This window comes from Ambystoma mexicanum, chromosome 13 (assembly GCF_040938575.1).
Source record: "Ambystoma mexicanum isolate Mex_15411 chromosome 13, UKY_AmexF1_1, whole genome shotgun sequence".
NCBI lineage: Eukaryota > Metazoa > Chordata > Amphibia > Caudata > Ambystomatidae > Ambystoma > Ambystoma mexicanum.
Genome location: NC_090938.1, coordinates 216,061,645 through 216,081,737, shown reverse-complemented (window position 1 = coordinate 216,081,737; position 20,093 = coordinate 216,061,645).

Here is a 20,093-nt window from a genome sequence, read left to right as displayed (position 1 = left end):
AAGTGTCAAATATCTTCTTCCATCTGTCCCATCTGATGACTGGAGTACCAGGTTCTGACAGAAAAGGTGGGGGAGGAGACATGCTGGCAGCTGCCATAGTTGCTAGTTTGATGGCACAAAATTATATGGGTACTTTGAACTTTTTGACTGAACTGGTGGCAATTCAGGTTAGTGCTGTATTTATGCAATATAGCTGCAATATCACTTTGTGTCCCTTTTTCTGTGGTCTGTATACTGCTTCCACTGTCCTTTTAGTTCAGGGTTCTGATTGCCCTGAGCCTTCCTTCTTTTAATATAGATCCACACCCAGGCTAGACTGGCTAAATGCTCCTTAAAGCAATCAGTTACTCGCTGTATATATGTAATTGTAATTTATGTTTGGCAGTGCCCCTCTATACAACTTAATACGGTAGAGGCGAGCAATGCAACAAGTGGATGTGACTGGGCCAGCCCACCGATAGCAGGAAGATGACAAGCACACCCCCTCACCAGATGTCAAATTGGTCGCTGCAACGCCCAGGGGAAGGGCGGAGCAGCTAAAATGTTCACAAACTGTGAACCGTCTTCATCTCGAAACAGCCCCTTTTGCGCCGTTGCCACAATTCGGTGCAATGCGGAGCACCTCTCTGTCAGCAGGAGCTGACACAGACAGGCTCTAGTCGGCTGGCCGTTGCGATACCCGAGTGAGAGGCAGAGCGGCCCCTCCTTTGTTGTTCTGATACGCCAGCTCCCAGCTGACGCAGGCTGCAGGCGATGTGCTCCGCGGTCCTGGAGACTGGAACCGAAGTGCGGCGGGCCCGCCTGGGCTCCTCGACGCCAATGAAAAGATTGGCTGGACCAAATCATTTCTTTACAGGTGAGTTTATTTAAGGCTGGCCCACCAGCACCAACACACTCAAGAGTCCCACAGTCAACTGCCGATCTCCGTTCGAGTCTAACAAGCCTAATGGAACTTTAAGCACGGCTTGTGAAACTGGAACGGCAGGCAAAAGTAAACAAACATACCCAACATGAATGAATATATAATAAACATGAAGCATTACATTACTCATGGGCGGAGCATTAGTAGAAGTTCCTTCTCTGGTCGAGAAAGGGGGCTTCCCTTATACAAACAAATATCGCTTGCCAGCCCAGCCTCTTCTCCCACAAGGACGAGTGGAGACAGGAGGCATTGTGACGTCACTGGTGATGTCCTCTCACAGCAAGGCAATATCATCTGTAACGGTTTATTGTATCACATCTTCTGCAACATGTAACCTCTTTTCTGTAACGTGTAACTTCCTCCTAAACATGCGCCCGCAAGCCTCTGGGCAAGGTGCGCAATATAAATAAAATAAAATAAAATAAAATAAATAAGGCAGAAACTGTGCCTCAACTTGACTGTAATAGAACAGCAAAATAATGTATTGCCATTTTAAGTAGATAATGCAGGCTTTTGTAAAGATGCGAGGTAGGCAAAGCAGATGGAGTTTACACAAAGTTTATTGCAGGCAAAACCCCGGACACCAGCCCCAGCAGGTAACTCGCTCAACTGACAACCGTAGAATGTGGAACCCTGGACATAGAGAAACAGACCAGGGCTACGTCCAAAGTTCCAATGCATTCCAATGCATTACATTACAACACTTCTTCCCCTCTAGAGAATACAATAATAACAGCAAATAACAGAAACCCCAAAGTGACACGCTGTAGCCACCCTCATTCACACACACACTACGTAACCCGAACCCACACACACACACTCACGCACACAACTGCTGCCGCAAGGACAGTTCAATGCTCTGAACCCCCATCACGTAATCCTTGAACTTAACAGGGAGCGTTTTTCTTCTAGTGGGGCGACCCATGCCACCCCCACTGACGCTACTGGAAGGCATTCCTTCCCAGAACCTCAGGCACAAACTGGATCACACCACATCTCTGTCAGGCTCAACCTGCCCATCAATCAACCTCCCAACCTCACCGTCTCCATGCATCCCTCCACCCCCATATGTGGGGGTGCAAAAGGAATGTCCCACATCATCCAAACTACTGGGCCTCACCTCCACCTCTCTCCTTACCACAACCACACACATCTTGCTCCACCTGGAACCATCGTCCAACTCCACATAACCTCCTCCTACCTTTACTACTCGTCAAGTATCCATATACATACTGGCCCCTTTAGGCACAAATCTTTGATTCTTTATCTGTGACTGATCCCCCACCGACATGGAAAGAGGCTTCTTCCCCACACTCGCCTGATTAGCTTTCTCTTGTCTCTAACAAGCTCTCGCCAACACCATCTGCATATCCACCTCCGTACGCACACCTTCCCCCAAAGCAACAACTCTCAGCTAGGACCCTGGCTTGTTCCCCCTCATCAGCTCAAAAGGGGAACATCCCGTAACCAATAAGGGTGTGTACCTATAAGCCGTAAGAGCCTCCAACAGCACATCCCTCCAACACAGACCATTCGACAGTGCCAACTGCAGGGCGCCCTTCACAAACCTATTAATCCTTTTCACCAGTACGCTGGCAGCGGGGTTATACAATTCAGTTCTGTGGTGACGGATCCCTAAACTTTTCATGAACTCCTGCATACACTTAGAAACAAACTGCACACCATTTACTGTTACAATACCAGCTGGTACACCTTCCCTATCGAATACCTTGCTAAGGAATGCCACAACCTTTTCTGCTGTAACGGTCTCTAACACGGTTGCCTCCACCCATGGCGAGGTGTAATCCGCCAGGACCACTAAGAATCTAAGACCATTTCCCAACATGTCCATCGGTCCCATGATGTCGACTGCTACCTTTGACCACACCTCTCCTGGCACATCCACCGGATACACTGGTTGCACCCAGGGTGCTTTCCTTTTATCGCTCACTGACATGCGACTCAGTCCTTCACAACCTCCTCTACCTCACCATCCATGCCAGGCCACCAATAAGACTCCCTCAGTCTCCTCTCGGTTAATGGATCTGCCCAGGTGCCCCTCATGTGCCATACTTATTAACCTGCTCCTCAAAAGTAACGACCGCGGCACACTCTTTGTCCAACTCCTCTTTGTCCACAGCTGGAAACACACTTGCTTCCCTAGTACAATCATCGCAACTCACTTGTTCATCCTTCCCTTCACCAACTGAGCTGGGTAAACGTGACAAACAATTAGCAACGGCATTCCTAGTGCCTGGAATGTACTCCACCCTAAAGTTGTATTCCTGCATGTCAAACATCCATTTGGCGATCCTTGGGGAGGCATTGGATAAACCCTTGGCGGTCAAAACATAGACAAGGGGTTTTTGGTCAGTTTGAATAATATATTGGACGCCCCACAAAAATGTCCTGAAATGCCGGGAAGCCCACACCGCAGCCAATGCCTCCCTTTCAATCAATGCATACCTCCTTTCGGCATCTCTTAACACTCTCGAGGCAAATGCTATGGGATGATAACTACCATTGCCCCACTGTTTAAGCACCGCCCCTGCTCCCACCTCACTGGCATCTACAGTCAATACAGTTTTATTCTTGGGCGAGAACGTACCTAAAGATGGGGCGTGGTCTACGTCATCTTTCAGCCTCTCAAACTCCTCGTGACAACTCTCTGTCCACACAAAACGAACACTCTTCTTCAATAAGACTCTCATGTTCACAGTCTTCTTGGAATAAGAAGCAATAAACCTGCCATAGTATTCTGTCATACCCAGGAAGGACCTGAGTTGCTCCTTATTTACAGGGGCAGGTGCATTCCTCATGACTTTCACTAGCCCCCTCCTTGGGACGTATACCCATCTCGTCTAGAGTGTGTCCCAAATAGGTTACACTCGACACTCCCACATGACACTTGGCCCACTTCACTGTCAGACCACTCTCCTTCAAAACATTCATTACTCTTAGCACCCTGTCATCATGCTCTCCATAATCCTTTCCTCACACTAAGATATCATCTTGAAAGTACTTTACACCAGATATTCCACCAAACAATTTTTGCATCAACCTTTGAAAAACTGCTGAGGCCAAACCAAAAGACATCTGGCAGAAACGGTATGCCCCAAATGGCGTGACAAATTATGTCAACGGTGGTGAGTCCTCGTGCACCTCTATCTGGTGGTATGCAGACGATAAATCAAAAGTGGAGAAACACATGGCCTTTCCCACATAAACCAACAACTCATTTATATTGGGTAAAGGATGCCAGTCCACCCATATGTTTGCATTCAATTCCCTTAAGTCCACACACATCCTCATGCCCCCATCCACTTTATACACCAATACCAACGGGTGCCAACCACTCTGAACTGTCTATCTCTTCAATGATCCCAGACGCCTGCAGCTTGGTAAGTTCATCCTTTAACCCCTCCCGGCCCAACCCGGGCACCCTTCTCACCTTGTGCACACACGGTACGGCACCTTTTTTGAGAATTATTCTGTGTGAGAACACTTTAAGCTTACCCAATTCTTCTGAGAATATAGTGGGGAAAGCCTCTCTGAAATACCCAGCCGTTATTGCTCCCTTAATCCATTTGACCTCTCCCGTCCCTACACTCAGTATGGGCACAGGCTTCCCCGGATATATTTCAATTTCTAGGGCAGCTTGCTCATCCCAACCCAACACTGCATCACCTTTATGTGCAAGGTATAATTTCCCTTGGGTGGTACGCCCATGAAATTCAATTCTTGCCCACTCATAACCCAACACTGTAATGGGCACATGACCATAAGCGTAGGGATTTATGTCGGATGGTAGCAGATCAGACACCTTCTTATCGTAACTTGCTTCGTACAATTCTGGGGAAATCATGGTGTAAGGGGACCCTGTATCCACCATCATTCGCACTTGCACACCGTTAACTGACAACACGGCCCTTTCTTTTTCTGCGCTCCAGTCACACTCAACAACACACCTTCGTGGGACCCCTCGCACCATGCGTCGCTTGCCTCATTGCCCACATAACCCAATAGTCTCCGAACCCCCATACAGTTCCAACAACTTGACTGTTTGTCTATTCTCAGTGATGCTCTTGCACACTCGGGCAAAATGCCCCCATCCATTGCTGGGAATTCTCCAGCACCTGTGGCATGCCCTTTCCAATGACATTTCCTGCATATTTCTCTCTGGCCAAAAGTCCCTTTGTTGTCCCTGAATCGTCCCTTATATTCTCCAGGTCCCTTCTTGGCCGCTATGGCGTGCACAGTTCCACTCCTCTTGGTTTCCTCTTGGATGCTTTTCTTGGACTCTTCAATGGCCCTTCCTATCTCAATTACATTGTCCAAGGGAGGATCTTTTTCAATCCAAAGCCTCTACCTCTCCCTGGAGTCACTGGTCTTCGTTATTACTTGGTCACAGATGTATTCATCCAGCACACCCTTAAATTTGCAAGAGGAAATGAGTGTCCACAATTCAGTTATGTAACAATCTATTCCTTTCCCTACAGCCTGGGACCTAGAAAAGAAGTGATATCTCTCCAACAATACGTTTGGTCTCCTTCCGAACCGTGCTTCCATTTTTTTTGTGTGTGCTGTCTCGTACACCCTCACTGCACCCTCACTTCCTTCCCCTTCGCCGTCTGCCGGGGCTTGCACCTCTTCACCAGGAAGGTGCCTGAATACTATCAGACACTCTGTTCCTAGGCCGTTCAGCAGTGCTGCTTCCTTGTCGTCGTCACTGTACCTGGTACCACCTGCTGCTCTCAAATATACCTTGAAAGTGTCCACCCAAAGATCCCAAAGAATGGGAGGATCTCGAGGGTTAGGAAGGAAGGCGGCCGGGCGTTATTTTGCTGCATTCTGGAAGTGCTCTTTTGCACCTTCTTCACACCTGCTCCTTGCAATGCACGGCTGCTGTCACTGTTCTTTTGCTGTTGGGACCATTGGAGCAAAGGCTCTCTGTACCGCCCCTTTGAATTGTCACCACAAATTGTTCTCTCCCCTTTTCATGTCTACTGTGCGCCCCAAACACTCCACAAGCTTGCATTGGCTCCTTGACTAGCTGAGTCGCTTTTTTATTTTTTTCCGAAAGCTTGGATCCCTTCTTTGATAGTCACCTGGCCTGTTCCCTCCGCCAGGCTGAGGCGGAGCGTTACTAGGTGACAGCTACTTTCACTCCTGGTCCGCTACGCAGGCGCTCCCTGTTGCTTTGGGCCAGCCCCCTTTGGCTCCTCCCAGGGAAATCTCTTCTTCTCCCCTGCGGCTGGGCACAGCAACGCTACGTACACGCAGGAAGGATGCAATCTCTTTTTCTCCCCTGCGGCTGGGCACAGCAATGCTACGTATGCGCAGGAAGGCTGCTTTACCCCCCTCCCCACGGCGCCTTCAGTGTCGGGCAGGGCACCTGCGCCGGGCAGTGAAAGTGCCAAATCCAGCCGCACCGCTGCCTCACGTTGCCGGAACCGGTCACCGGCAACCCCCGCAGCTCATGGAGGGGCAGCCGGGCTGACGTGCAGGCGGGGCCTTCGTGCTGACGGGCCACTTCTCTCCCCTGCCGACACGGGAAACTACAGAGCCTCTATGCTGCTGGGCTTCTTCTTCTTCTCCACCTTTGCAGACAGGGGGGGGCCACATGCGTGGCTTCACACGGGATTTGCCCTAAATCCTCGTCGCCAATGTAAAGATGCGAGGTAGGCAAAGCAGATGGAGTTAACACGACATTTTTTGCAGGCAAAACCCCGGACCCCAGCAGGTAACTCACTCAAGTGACAACCGGAGAATGTAGAACCCTAGACGTAGAGAAACAGACCAGGGCTACGTCCAAAGTTCCAATGGATTCCAATGCATTACATCACAACACTTTCATGTATTATATATTTATCAATGGACAAAAACATAAGATGAAATATAAACATATCATAGGAGAAAAATTGGACCAATAGTTTTCAGATGAGGAGAGAGATTTAACACTGATTGCAGGCCATGTTAACAGCAGTTGGTGTTTTAAATAGCTCCCTTTTGTAAAATACCGCCTAACTACAGGTTGGAATCACATAGGATATGCATGGCAGGGGGTGCATAGAAGATACAGCAATATGGTGGTAACAGTCAAACTGGTGGTATTTTAATATGGAAAAGGAGGCTGAGAAAAGCTGGCTCGCGGTTGCTGGTGGGGATGGAGTGGTGCCATTTGCTTTTGATGTCATCGAGGCACCTACTTGTTTCATTAGATTGGATATTTTACACAAAGTTAGGAATGGGATGATGGAACTGACCTCTATAATTCGAATAAATAGGCTACAAAGGGCCAATGGGTCCTTCCTTGAGTTTCGTTACGGCCACCAACAGAGTCTGCACAGATAAGTCCTCCACATTCTGATATCTTTTGTACCACACCATTCCAGAAAACCTGTAATTTTTCAGCTGTGGTCTTTTGGCAAACATATCCATCAGATCCAGGAATGGATCCAAACACCTTGGGTAAATAGTTATACTAATAGGGTACCAAATTCTGATCAGTGCAGTTGTTGAATACATACAATGAAGATCCTTATAATGCTTACGTTGCAAAGTGGGGTTAGTATTAATAGACCAAGATAAACTTTAGGAAACAGTGTGGCCATGCATGGATTAGGGAATTCATGATTTTATTACTGGGTGGTAGGATTAGATGCTTTTTGTGTTTTTTTTTGTTTTTTTTAAATAGCTGTCCCTTCTTTCCAACAATGACATCATGTGCAAGGTGATCGAGGTCAAGGTTAGGAATCTGAGGGAGAATGTGTTGATATTTTAAACGTATTCTGTGGGAAGTGGAGTCCAGAATGTAGGTTCCGCAAGAGAGTCCAACATGCTGCAACCCCACAAAAACCACGCCAGAATTTTCCAACGTCCTGGGAGATAGGGCTTATCGAATAGCTGACTGCAATAATGCATATGTGGGCTATTAAAATATTTCAATACGCCTGTTGTGTTAAGTCAGAATCAGGAGACGGACAAGGTGGCATTTCGGGTGAATGGTCTCTTTATTCAAAAAACCTACCTGTACTCAGCAGCTTTTTTCATTACCTCGAAGAAAATAAAGAATTCAAAATGATGCTCGTCAGGATTTCCAACAGCATAACCTGTGTCCGTCGTCAAGAAAATATGGTCTATCCTGATCTTTGACTCTAACAAAACAGAAACTAATCTGAACAAAGGTTGGGACCTCTTGACCCATGGTAATGGTGGTGGGTTTCTGATCCAATGTCCCCGTTTGTAAAAATGGGGTGCGTGACCCCATTTAATTTTTAATAACCGGGCCCCAGAATGTCTTTCATTTTCTCCTCAGCTCGGTTGATGGGCTTGCTGAAAGTCAATGTCTGTATTTCCATCTTTGGACTTGGTCCGATACTTTTTTGTCAGTGACGGCATCCGATACCCATGAGCTTGCTGTGACTTGAAAGTCCTGTCTCAGGTAGTCCCCTGGACTAAATGTCTAGGGCTGTTAATGATTAGCTCTGTTTCTGTTGTCAATCTCCCTCTCTGGGGTCTCAACGCACCACAACATGAGTGTTTTCTCTCTTTAGTACAACTCCAGTAGCACTGAGTCATACCGTCCCTCCGCCCCCCGACCCCGCGGGGTCATCTGGTTCTCACCCTACCTTTGGGCTGTTTGGTGTTCACCCTGCGTTGAAGTCGTCTGGTTCTCATCCTGAGTTGAGGTCCTCTGAGTCTTACCCTGCCTTGAGGCCATGTGACTCTTAACCCACTTAGAGGTCACTTTGGTTTTCATCCCACATTGGGTTTGTTTGATTCTCACCCCATCTAGGGGTCATTTGCTTTTCACCCTGAGGTGAGGTTGTTTGGTTTTCACCTGCCTTTGGGGCATCTGGTTCTCACACCATCTAGGGGTCATTTGCTTTTAACACTGCGATGGGGTTGTTTGGTTTTCACCCCACTATGGGGTTGTCTTTGACCTTGGAGCCCACCTCCCAGTTTCCCTGAGCATCCTCGTACCTCTCTCTCTTTGTCAGCGTTCCTTTGGTCTGGTGTTTTGGGGAAGTGGCCTGGTCTAAGTCGGCTTCCTTTGCCTCTGCTGGAGCACGTGCTACCTTTCCATGAGCTCCTGATGGAGTACAATGGAGGTTCCATGTCTTGCCACCACTCAATCTCCGGTCTTCTTCCACTGGATCAGAGGTCTGGGATCTTCTGTTTCTCGGATACAGCAGCTTTGCCGAGCGTTCTGCAGCTTTCTCTGTGGGTCAAGATACCAAGTTGGGTGCACGTTTGTCTCACAGGCCACACCTCCCAGTAAACGTCTTCTCCCATGTGGCTCCGCGGGCCCCTCTCTTTCATTTCACTAATGTAGGTGGACTCTCCCACCTTCGTCAGCAAGGGGCCGTGTTTATATCTGGTTTTCTGGGCCCACTGAAGGATGGTGCCTGCGTAGGGCCAGTAACTTTCTGAAACTAGTGAGCAGGCTGTGTCTGCCCAGAGGTTTACAATTGTTCCATATGAACTTGAAGATTAATGAGTTATACACATCCATTTGTTTCTGGGTTAAGTAAGTGGGTAAGCCGTAGAATACGTTATGGTCAGTTACTTGATATGCATATGTGCCTTACTGCGATAGTTCTGTTTCGAAGAGCTTTGGGATCTGTGGTCATCACCAGACCACAGTAAGACCATACATGAAAATAATCATCGCATAACATTAAATGTAACTACATAGTTTAAAATTGCAGGCACATTTCTGCACTTTTCCCAAAGATCAAGAGTGTAGTGACATTTATATTAGCAGTGGGAAATATAGTATTTAGTGCGAACATAGATTGATATGTCAGTGAATATTTGATAGCTCACTTCATTTTGTGCATGCCTCGCCCATATTCTATTGGGTGCAGTTTCAAAGGAGGAGCTGGAGATTAGTATGTGAGTATACGAACTCCAAGGCAACTGTCACCAGTTCAGGGCTCTGCAATATTTAAATGTAAATCATTTACACAGCAAATAACATACAATTATACGCACATTTGGTAGATATGTCAATGAAATGTTGCAAAGCATATCCCACTTGTCTCATCACATTCTGAAAACCATCAGATAAACTCCAGAGGGATACCAGTTTCACAAATGTTAGAAATTGGGCGCCATACCCATGGATGGAAAAATATTTGAGAACAATTAGGTAGAATAGTGCAGTTATGCCCCAGGGAGAAAATGATAATCAGGCAACAGGTAGCAAAATACATGAAACAAGACTGTGCAATAGCACACACAAGTCCAAACAAAAGAGTGCATGCAAAAATGAATGGCAAAATTCAGTAAAGATAAGCCAAAAACAAAGTAAAGAGAAAACAAGAGGTTTTGGACCTAGCTGTTGTAACTTGAACATTGGAACCATGTCCGAGCATCATTTAGGTTAGGCTGCAATGGCTCTATTCGCCTACTCCTCGTGTCGGTAAACTTTCCGGCATTTCTCTGCTCAGGTGTCCATGCTACGTTACCCTCAATTGGTTTCCTCAATCGTAGGAAGGAGGGGAGGTAATCTGTCACGCTTTCGTCCAGCCATATACATAAACCACAAAGACATCACACTATCCAGGTTACAGAGTTTTGGACATGGAACACAGCGGCCCACCAAGATGTCGAGTCAGCAGGCAAGGAAATAGGCCAAGACTGTCAGGTGATGGAGTGACCCTCTAAAACCCACTGTAGAGGGTGAAACACATGGGGCCTGAAACAAAAGTGGTGACGTGTCTGCTATGCGGCGGTCACCTCCTGCCTGAAAAATGTTGCACTTTTCCCAGTGAGCACACTCTGTTGTAGGATGGTCAACATCTTAATCATAGCAGGCTTACGTTCTCTCATTGAGTCTGAGAAGATCAGGATATAATCCTGGAAGCAGACTACCTTTGCTACCACCCTCTTATGGGGTTGGGTTACACACTGCATGAAGGACACTGCCGAGGCTATACTGAATGGCAAGCAGGGAACCGGATACTGCCCCTGCGGCATCACAAACATTGTGTAGCCTCTGGTGTTGGGAAGCAGTGGTCTCTGGTGATGGGCCCAATGAAGTTCCAGTGTCGGGTACACACCGGCACCACATGCCAGGCTCATCAGCTTTCATACATTTGGGAGAGGGTGGGCATTGCCCACAATGTAAGAATTGAGGCTAGTGCGGTCAATGCATTTTTGCAAGCTCCTGTCCCCCTTTTGCATCAACACAACAGAAGAAATCGTTCTGATGGTTCCACTTCTTCAACCATCCCTCCTTCCTTCACTTCCTTAAGTAACGGCTTACATTGATTTTGCTTGAGGATGGGGTACAGGTGCCCTTTGTCTCTGAATGAAACAGCTCCACTCTTGGGCTAGATTTGGCGTTGAAAATTCTTTAAGCATCCCAAGTTGTTCTCGAAATGTCCCATTTAGTTCATGGATGTCATCCAAAATCTCGCTCAGAGCTATCTGGAGGATTTCCACCTCGTCTCGTGAGGATGGCTCAGGGGCAAAGTGCTCGCCTTGAAAGGAATACCACACGGAGCAACACAGGTTCGATGCCCAGGCCCACGCGTTATAAATAACCTATCATATCATATCACCTCCAGCATCCAGTTTTCCATGTGACGTCACTCGATGGCCCAAACCCAGACGAACAGCTCACTTCTTCACCACATAGACCTTAACATAGGCATAGCAGTTCTTGGGGGCTTTGTTAGTATCTGTGGGTGCCTTTGCAGTGTCTGAAGTAACTTCATGGACTGATAATGAAAGACTTGAGAACACCAACCCAGATCCGAAGTTCAGTATTATAAACAAAATCCTCGAGCACAGAACATTGAGACGTGTAGTACAATGAGGTTTTAACAGTAACTGTGGCAATCCTTGGGGGCTACATTGTCACTTTCGTCCACCAGGTTGATGGCCGTCACCATGCCATCATTGGTTTGAGGTTCTTTCTCTTTCAGCAGTAAACCCCAGTGGAGTTGTTTGGACTGTTCAAGCTCCTTGCCTCAACTTTACTTGTTGGTCATGCACACTCTTGCAAAAGGCCCACAATTGCCACAAGCTCCACACATGTTAACTATGGCCGCACATGTTCTGCCTCATGGGCTCTGGCACCGCATCATCTTCTGTGACCCAGTAAACTCTCAATCAAAAGGAACAATTACATCATCTGGCTACCTCATCTGCTGAGACTCTGTAGTCCTGGCGAAAGAAATTGCTTGTTGAAGGGACGGATCTCTATTTTGTGACACCCAAACATTTTCCCTAAATAGTTGTCCCTGAAATGGATCATTAGCTAATCTCTCATCATTTTGTTAAGCAAAAGACTATATGTCATGGCAAATTTCGAAAGAGCAGCAACGTATAGATCTATCGGTGGAGCAGCAACGTATAGATCTATCGGTGGAGCAGCAACATATAGATCTATCGGTGCCCCCTTCTCCTAGTAACTGCGGTCAAATGTGTGCCGTTCTCAGACAGTCATCATTTTAATGGCGTGTCATTTCTCCATTCAAGGCATGCCTTCGTCAAACACGCTAGGATCACTGTATGGTTTTTCAAGGATGGGTGGACGTGAAAAACCTACTTTGTCCCCACTAGCCCCAACCTGTGGACAACACGGACCTCTTCCTTGAGTCTACATAGTCCCCTGACCCTAGATACTTCAGGGAGATGAGAAAGCATTGTTTTAGCTGTTTTCAGGATAGTGGCCGCTCTCCACAGTGAGGTAATATTTCCGGAGGGGGGTGGGGGTCCCATTTGCTGCTTAAGAGTAGAGCCTCAGTGGCGTGTAAAGGAAAGTGCCATCGGCACGGCACAAACACTTCCACTAAGCAAGCTGCATGAACATATATCCTTACCAGCAGCAGAGGTGCAAACCCAATGCTGGTTTAGAACTTCAGGCACCAAGTGCAGAAGGTTGTGCTTAGGGATTGCACGTGTTTGATGTATTACTCAATGCCTGTAACTGGCTCCTCTGGCTATGGAATACAGTAAACTTTTTTGGGTCCTCTGGGGATGGAGTCTGGGGAGATCCTCCTTCCTTTTTCACGTCTAGTTTGAATGTAACCTTTATTTATGACAAGAGAAGAGGTTTATTGGTAAATGCAGGTCTCATACTACTGATCCCAAAAGTGCTGTTCAAGTGGTCGTTGTGTTTCCGGTAGTATTGTGGGTCTGTCTCCAGGGTGATAGGGGGCACTGATGTCCCTGCACTCTTTACAGCCGGGCATCCTGCTGCTAGAGAACATGGGCATGATGATGAAGAGGCAAAGGGGATGCCCTGTAGTTGTGCCTATGCGTCGGAGTGTGCTTGATATGATATGATATGGCATTTATAACACGCCTATACACAAGTGTTTCAAGGCGCGAAGTGTTTCTGGTCACAGAATCACTGTAACTGGCTGTGCATCAGCAAAACCTATCTGGGAAGCTGGTTTTTTGCATCTGGAGTGTTTGTCTGGGCTTGCAAGGCACACTCTGCCCAAAGTCTCTGTAGAACATGCAGGGAAGTGCTCCGCTGCACTGAACGTTGCTCTCCCCAAATGGCATGCACCTGGCGGGCCGGGCCTGACTGGGTAAATGCAGTAACAGGTTTCTCAACATACAGCCCTAAAGGTCCGGACACTGGTTGATGTCAGTATCCAAGGAATCAGCAGCATGGCCACCAGCCCAAGCCCACCAGGAAGGAAGGCTCACAGAGCGGGTGCAGGACCTTGGTCGCCGGCCCAATGGTACCTTTCACAGAAGAATGGCTCACTTGTGGGTTCAGCCAGCATCCAGTATAAAACAGTTTCACATTGTTGCCCTGGTGAAGGTGGGCTGCACGTCTGTCATGAACCGCCGTTTGCGTCCCTTCTGGACTTCGTGGTCCCTGACCCATAGGGGACTGAATTCAGTAGTCCTCCCAACATGGCCGCTGATTGCGGAACGCTGTTTGTCAGTCTCTGCGTTACACGCTCTATGTTCTACAAAGCAGACACGTCCCCGCAGCTCTGCGTGTCTCAACGCTACCGCTTGCAGTAGTCGGACATGTGTTGCCGGAGCTCGTTTCAGTGCTTACCTTTGATTCCTGGTTCCCGGTTCCCTGAATTCCTGTTCTTCCTTCCTTCCCCTTATCCTTACCTTTGCATATCCTGGATTTCTATCGCATTCGGGTCTCCGAGTGCGAACCTCGTTATTTCCTGGTCTACTACATCTGAACGTATCCTGGAGTTGGGTTACGAACCACACACTGGAATCCGAGGACCCACGCACGGGGTTATATAAATCCCGAACTGTGTGAAAGAAGACCTCTCCGAAGAGCACGAGTAAACAATACAGACAGGTGAGAAGGGGAGAGACTTGTGACAACGTCAGGAGAGAGGTCAACTCACAGCTAGTTGGTGTGTTCAGCCCAGGAAGAAAAACTGAAGATCAAGGTTAATTCATGGGAATGTCATGCAGGGCACATCCTCTCTCATGAGTGATCTGGCCGAGTGATCGCAAGGAATACTCAGGTGATCTCATTCAAATACTGAGAAGAATCAGTTGTGACATCACAGCTGCAGACACATGAAGGCAAGGAGTTCTCCAAGACACCACACGTGACTCCATGGGATGGTCAGATAAGCAACTGGGCTTCTGGAGTCTAATCAGGTGAATTACAGGCCTGGAACCTGTCACTCTCCTTCTAATGCTTTCTCGTTGGGCTCAACTACCTGAGCCCATAATCTTCAGGTGACTGGTGGACAGTCTGGTTGTTTCTTGACTTGCCTCAAAGGACTTAGCCTGAATTTGTATCATCGCAATGTAATTGGTATTTAACCCTTGGCTGTACTGATGACAGCATAGCCTAGGGTTCCTAGTCACATCAGCTAAACCTAAAGGCTCAAATGTAGTTATGTTGGGAAGAAAATGTATTTGTCTTTCTAGCAGAGTTTTATGTGATGTGTTGTATGTACTTTAGGTTTACTTTCTGAGCAAGCAACTCGCCTTGTAGACAACTGTGAAACCGCCATTTTATTTTGTGATGTTGCTATGACTGCAGTGAGATGGCCGTAAGTGGATTCTTCCATGACAAGGGAATGCATGAAATATTAATGACAATGGCCTGGGTATTAGACCCATGGATGGCTTGGATCCTTATGTGACTGGCCCACTGGGAGTCATTAAGAATGATGCTTGGAAAAGAAAAGAAAAGAAGAGAGAGGTGGGAGAAAATTAGCGAATGGGGCTCTGTAGGAGCAGTCACCTCAGGCGGACTGGGTCAAGAAAGGGGACTCGAGAGGGAAGCCCATGGGCCAGACTGCAGGGATAAGGGAGACCTACATGTGATCAAGTTCACTACGGCTGAAGAGAATGAAGAGAGAAAAGTGCTGAGGCCGGAGGCCTCCTGGGTCATGCTGGCCAGCCCTGCTGTTTGGGGCCATTCTGTGTTTTTATTGCCATGGGTAGGGGTATACTGTTTTTCGAGTGTGGGCCCTCGTGCTCTAGGCCTGATCATGGCATGTGAGCCAAGCACCTAGCATGATGAGGTCAGTCCTAGAGTGGTTATTTCTATAAGCAGAGGGCCATGTCACCTGCCATCAGCAACACCTTCTAACCCCAGGGGAACACAGCAAAGCCCAGTTTTGACCCTTATATTATCACGCTGGGGCAAACAAAATCCTCTCATGAAGGCTCATCAGCTGTGGCCTGACATTTCTTACCTAGTCTCAGAAAGATGATCCAGAGGATACAATTTGAAAAGTCTCGTATTAGGGATTTTATTAAACCTAATACATTGATTATTATGTGAGTTTAATCACAATTTAATTAGCACTCAAGCAATCATTTATTTAACATAGCAGGAGATTTTTTTAAAAATATACATCATAATTCAATAAAATTCATACTATTAAATCATTCATGCCATCATCCACATCCATACAACATACATCAGTACACTTGTATGCAACATCAATAAGTACAGGATAAAAACACATAACAAATATCACAATTCATCAACAATTCAATTATTATAGAAAAAATATTTTGTGCAAAACAGAAAGCATGGCCACAGTGGTTTTTGTAGGTGGTCATCAATTAGGATAGGCGAACAATGGAAGATCTTCACGAAAGGCCTTATCCTGAGTTTCTCTACCGGTTTCGACATTTTAACGTTGTTTGTGTTACGTCTTCATCAGGAGATAACGGTATATTTTCTAAAGGCAAAACAAGTATAAAAACATACGTTTTCCCTAAAAAGATCTAGGAACAGTGGAGAAGAAGAAAGTGAGACAGTGCAAATACATAACTTCACCGTGCTCAAGTTTGGATTAGAATACTCTACTATTGTTCTGCTCATGTCCCCAAATATGTATATCTGGGGCAAACAGAAGGTGTCATGTAGGGAGTGCTACCAAGAAAAATCGGTGTCCCTGGACAAGGCGGGAATGAATCATGACTTGAAACAGACCAATTGTGATGAAAGCCATGCACGGAGTGACAACCCAAATTGTGAAGTCTATGAAGTTTGTGAGTTTTAAAAAAAAAGTTTTTAAGACAACCCCATCCACTAACCTTGGTACCACCAACAGGAATCAATCCGTGGTGTGTATTTATAAAGAACTGGACAAGCTGTCATAAAGATTGGCAGCATTCAGATTAGAGATCCTGCTTGGCAGATAGGTGCTTGCACTTGGTGCTCCAATCTATAAGGGTTAAGCTCAATTTGCCATGGGTAGGGCTCAATGGGAATGGGGACGTTGGATGCACCGGGACCGTTTACAATGGTGCCTGTGCATCCGACTTGCTGTGCACGCGGGTGCCGCTCTGCCTGCCAGATCTGACGTGGCAATCTGAAAGGCAACCGCAAGCACAGCTCGTAGTATGGGGGTACAGTAGCAACGGTGCCGGTAGAGCTACCGGCACCATTGTCACCGTACCGCCATACTTGTAATGAGGCCCATTGTGTTCAGAATCAATAAAGGGTATTAGGGTGTGGGGTGCCCTCCAGTATTTGGAGCTTCGGACAAGTGGGTATGGGGTGACAGGAACAAATTGTAAGAGGACTTATGGGCAACTGTTGTTATTGTCGATTTGTGTCTGTGTTGTTTTGGGAGGCTCCTACAATGATTGATTGATTGATTGTTTATTTATATAGCGCCTCGCTTCGATTTGGGTGTAGCATAGATTTTATGTGTGCACTTTAATGTAGTAAGGTTTGGTGTTTGCTGATGATTGTGTTCGGTATTGTGGGATGTATTTACCCATGCATCCGAGCCGTACCTCAAAACTGTGCAGTACTGACATGGAAAACATCATGATGGCCAGAGCTTCCCAGAAAATGCACAGGGAAATGCATGAAGAATAGGCTGCCACTCATTTTTGCCGATGTTATGGGCACAGAAGGACACTGCCTAAAACCACCATTGGACTACCCACACAGTAGTCTGAAACCATTGGGAATGGCAATGCTGATTGCCAAAAGCAAACCCATAACTGTTGGGAATTAATTTTCTTAAATCCCAAAAATGGGTGCAGTACCAGTGCTCACCACTATCCAAAAGCCGGCAGTTTAAAACCACCCTGTGTTTCTCTGAAGGCAAGCCAAAGTGCCTATTTCAAACATTGCAATATGTGCAAAATATTTACTGAACACCAGCAGACATTTGGCAGAATGGAGTTTTGTGTGCCTACCAAATCTGAGAAATGAAGAGCACAAAACAATGTATAACAAGACTGGCTGAGCTGTGGATTGCAGCAGTTTAAGTTGCACTGGATTTAAAACCACCAAAATCGAAAATGTTTAGATTAAATGAGGGACCTATGTTTGGTGTCACATGCCTTTGTAATTGTTTAAATGTCATAGTTTTAAACTTAGAATCAGCATTCTAGCTGCATGTGTAAAATTGCAAGTTAATTTAAAAAGCAACAAATAACATGACAGTAGCTGAAAGTCTGGCTTAAGGAACTTGATTCTGCCTGGCAACTACCCCCATCAGGAGTGAAATTTGAGTCACACTGTGTTCCCAGGCCAACCTTCCTTTTGCTGCCCACACTAAGGATATGCCATCTATCTGATAATTGAATTATCTGTGCTCTGCAAGAGAGTGAACAAAGCCCTCTTCACTCAGGCAAAGGTTTTTATTACCGCAGTCGTAAATTGTAGCTTCCTCTTGGCAGGAGCTGGGAGGAGCACTGCCTGTGAGAGCAAGCTGGCTTGGCAGAAACTGGAAAGACTGGTTTCTATACCATGTGACCTGGGAAACCACACCCCTTTGGACCCAGAACATAACTTTAAAAAGATGAATAACTCATAATACGGACATGTGAAAATTTTATAAATGATACCATAATTCTTGTGATTTTTCTGCCCACATTTTAAGAGGTTTTTCGACCCAGTGGCATGTTCAGGGGGGTTTTAGCGGAAAAGTGGATATTACTCTAAATGTATGCATGTTAAAAATCTGAAACTTCTTCAGTTAATGTCCATACTCCCTGCACACATATATGTAAAGTTGGGTCAATGTCAGAAATTGCAAAATCAGTTAAAAAGTGAAATATGTGCCAGTTCTGAATGCAAGCTCCCAGGAAGAGCAGAGTTTGAACAGGGTATACCTCCTGTAATGCATGATGGGTGCATATGATTTTAAAACAATATGTACCTCTGCAAATATGTATTTGTTTCAAATCTAGATTTGTGTGTAAGTTGACAGGAGGAGTGGACTTTCTGCAGGCTGTAAAATGACATCACTCTGACTCACAGTTCATTCCCCAATCAAATGATAAATGGAAGTTTGACCAATTAGAAGCTGAGAGAGAGGTAGGGTCAGTGATGCTAGAACACACCCACATTCTAAACACATAAAAGCAGACAGACAGGACAGATAGAGACTTTCCAAATCCATCTGCAGCGGGACGCTCTGCCGGAAAAATCCATACTTTACCTCCATCAACCTCCAGAGAGCCAAACTAGAGACTTCAATCTATCCAGAACTAAGAGAACCAGAGAGAAAGCAGTGCTGTACCCAGAGAGACCCAGACCAGCAGAGAGAGCTGACCCAGATCACTGTGAAGTGCAGAGGCCAGACCAGACCAGACCAGAGTCCAGTCTAAAACCCTGACCAGATCCGTGGCGAGGCCCATTTCACTCAAGAATATAGTGTGAGTACCTAGAAAACTGTGCAGAACCAATCTCTTAGTTAAAATAATATAATTCAATCCTATTTTAATCTCAGTAGAACTGTCTCCTAACTGTCACCTGTCACTTGTAAAGCTGTCACCTGTGATTTGCTAGTTGCAAGCTGCACTTGTCATTTTGAGCTTTTGAAATTTGCAAACCCAAAAACGACCTTTATTAAATCGCTCATATCTCCGCGACCGTTTGGGCTAGAGACTTGCAGTAACTTTCCTCTGATAGCTTAGAATCGTAGCTTTGAATCGCACCAAGAACCGCATTCCTACCCCTTATAGTTTTACCGCAATCGCGGAACACGCATCCGCGAATTTTACCGCGATTTGCAATTTCTTCACATGTAAAAACTGCTGCTGTTTGCCTTCCATTTGCCAGAAATTCGTTTGACCTGCTAACTATCCCTGCATCATTGCTAGTGTGAGCCTGGACTAATATTAACTAGATACCACTCACCCTGAACCTCTGAAAGGGAATTAAAAGCGTTTCCAGCATATTTCTCATCCATTGCCAGCACATATCAAAGCAATTTGGGCCTGTGATTCAAAACTCCTATCTGTTTTCTGTTGTCTAAGCTTGCTGGATTGAACTGATTACATTGATTGCATTTCTGAGAACTGTGTGCTTTCCTCCCATTTCCTTGCATTGCATAAAGAGGGGGGGAGTGAATAGCCAGAGAAAAGTGATTACATTGTTTGGTTGAAATCATATTGAGTATTTTCTGTACTGCATTCATTGAATATTGCATCCACCTGAGCTTACATAAAGCATCCTCTACCACATTATACTTTTGTTCCTATTTACCAGTGTGCTATCTTATCCATTTCATATCAACTCATTAGTGATTATAAGAAGTGTGCTAGTGCCAGATTCTCCGTTGTTGATCTTTATCATATCAGATTAAGTGTGCTATTCAATTATTAATTTATTATAAAGCGTGATATATATCTATTTTAAATTATCAAATAAACCTTTTAAACTTGCAAAACAGAACTACTTCTTGGCTCAGTGGGGTCAGGGGGATTCCAAGAGAGG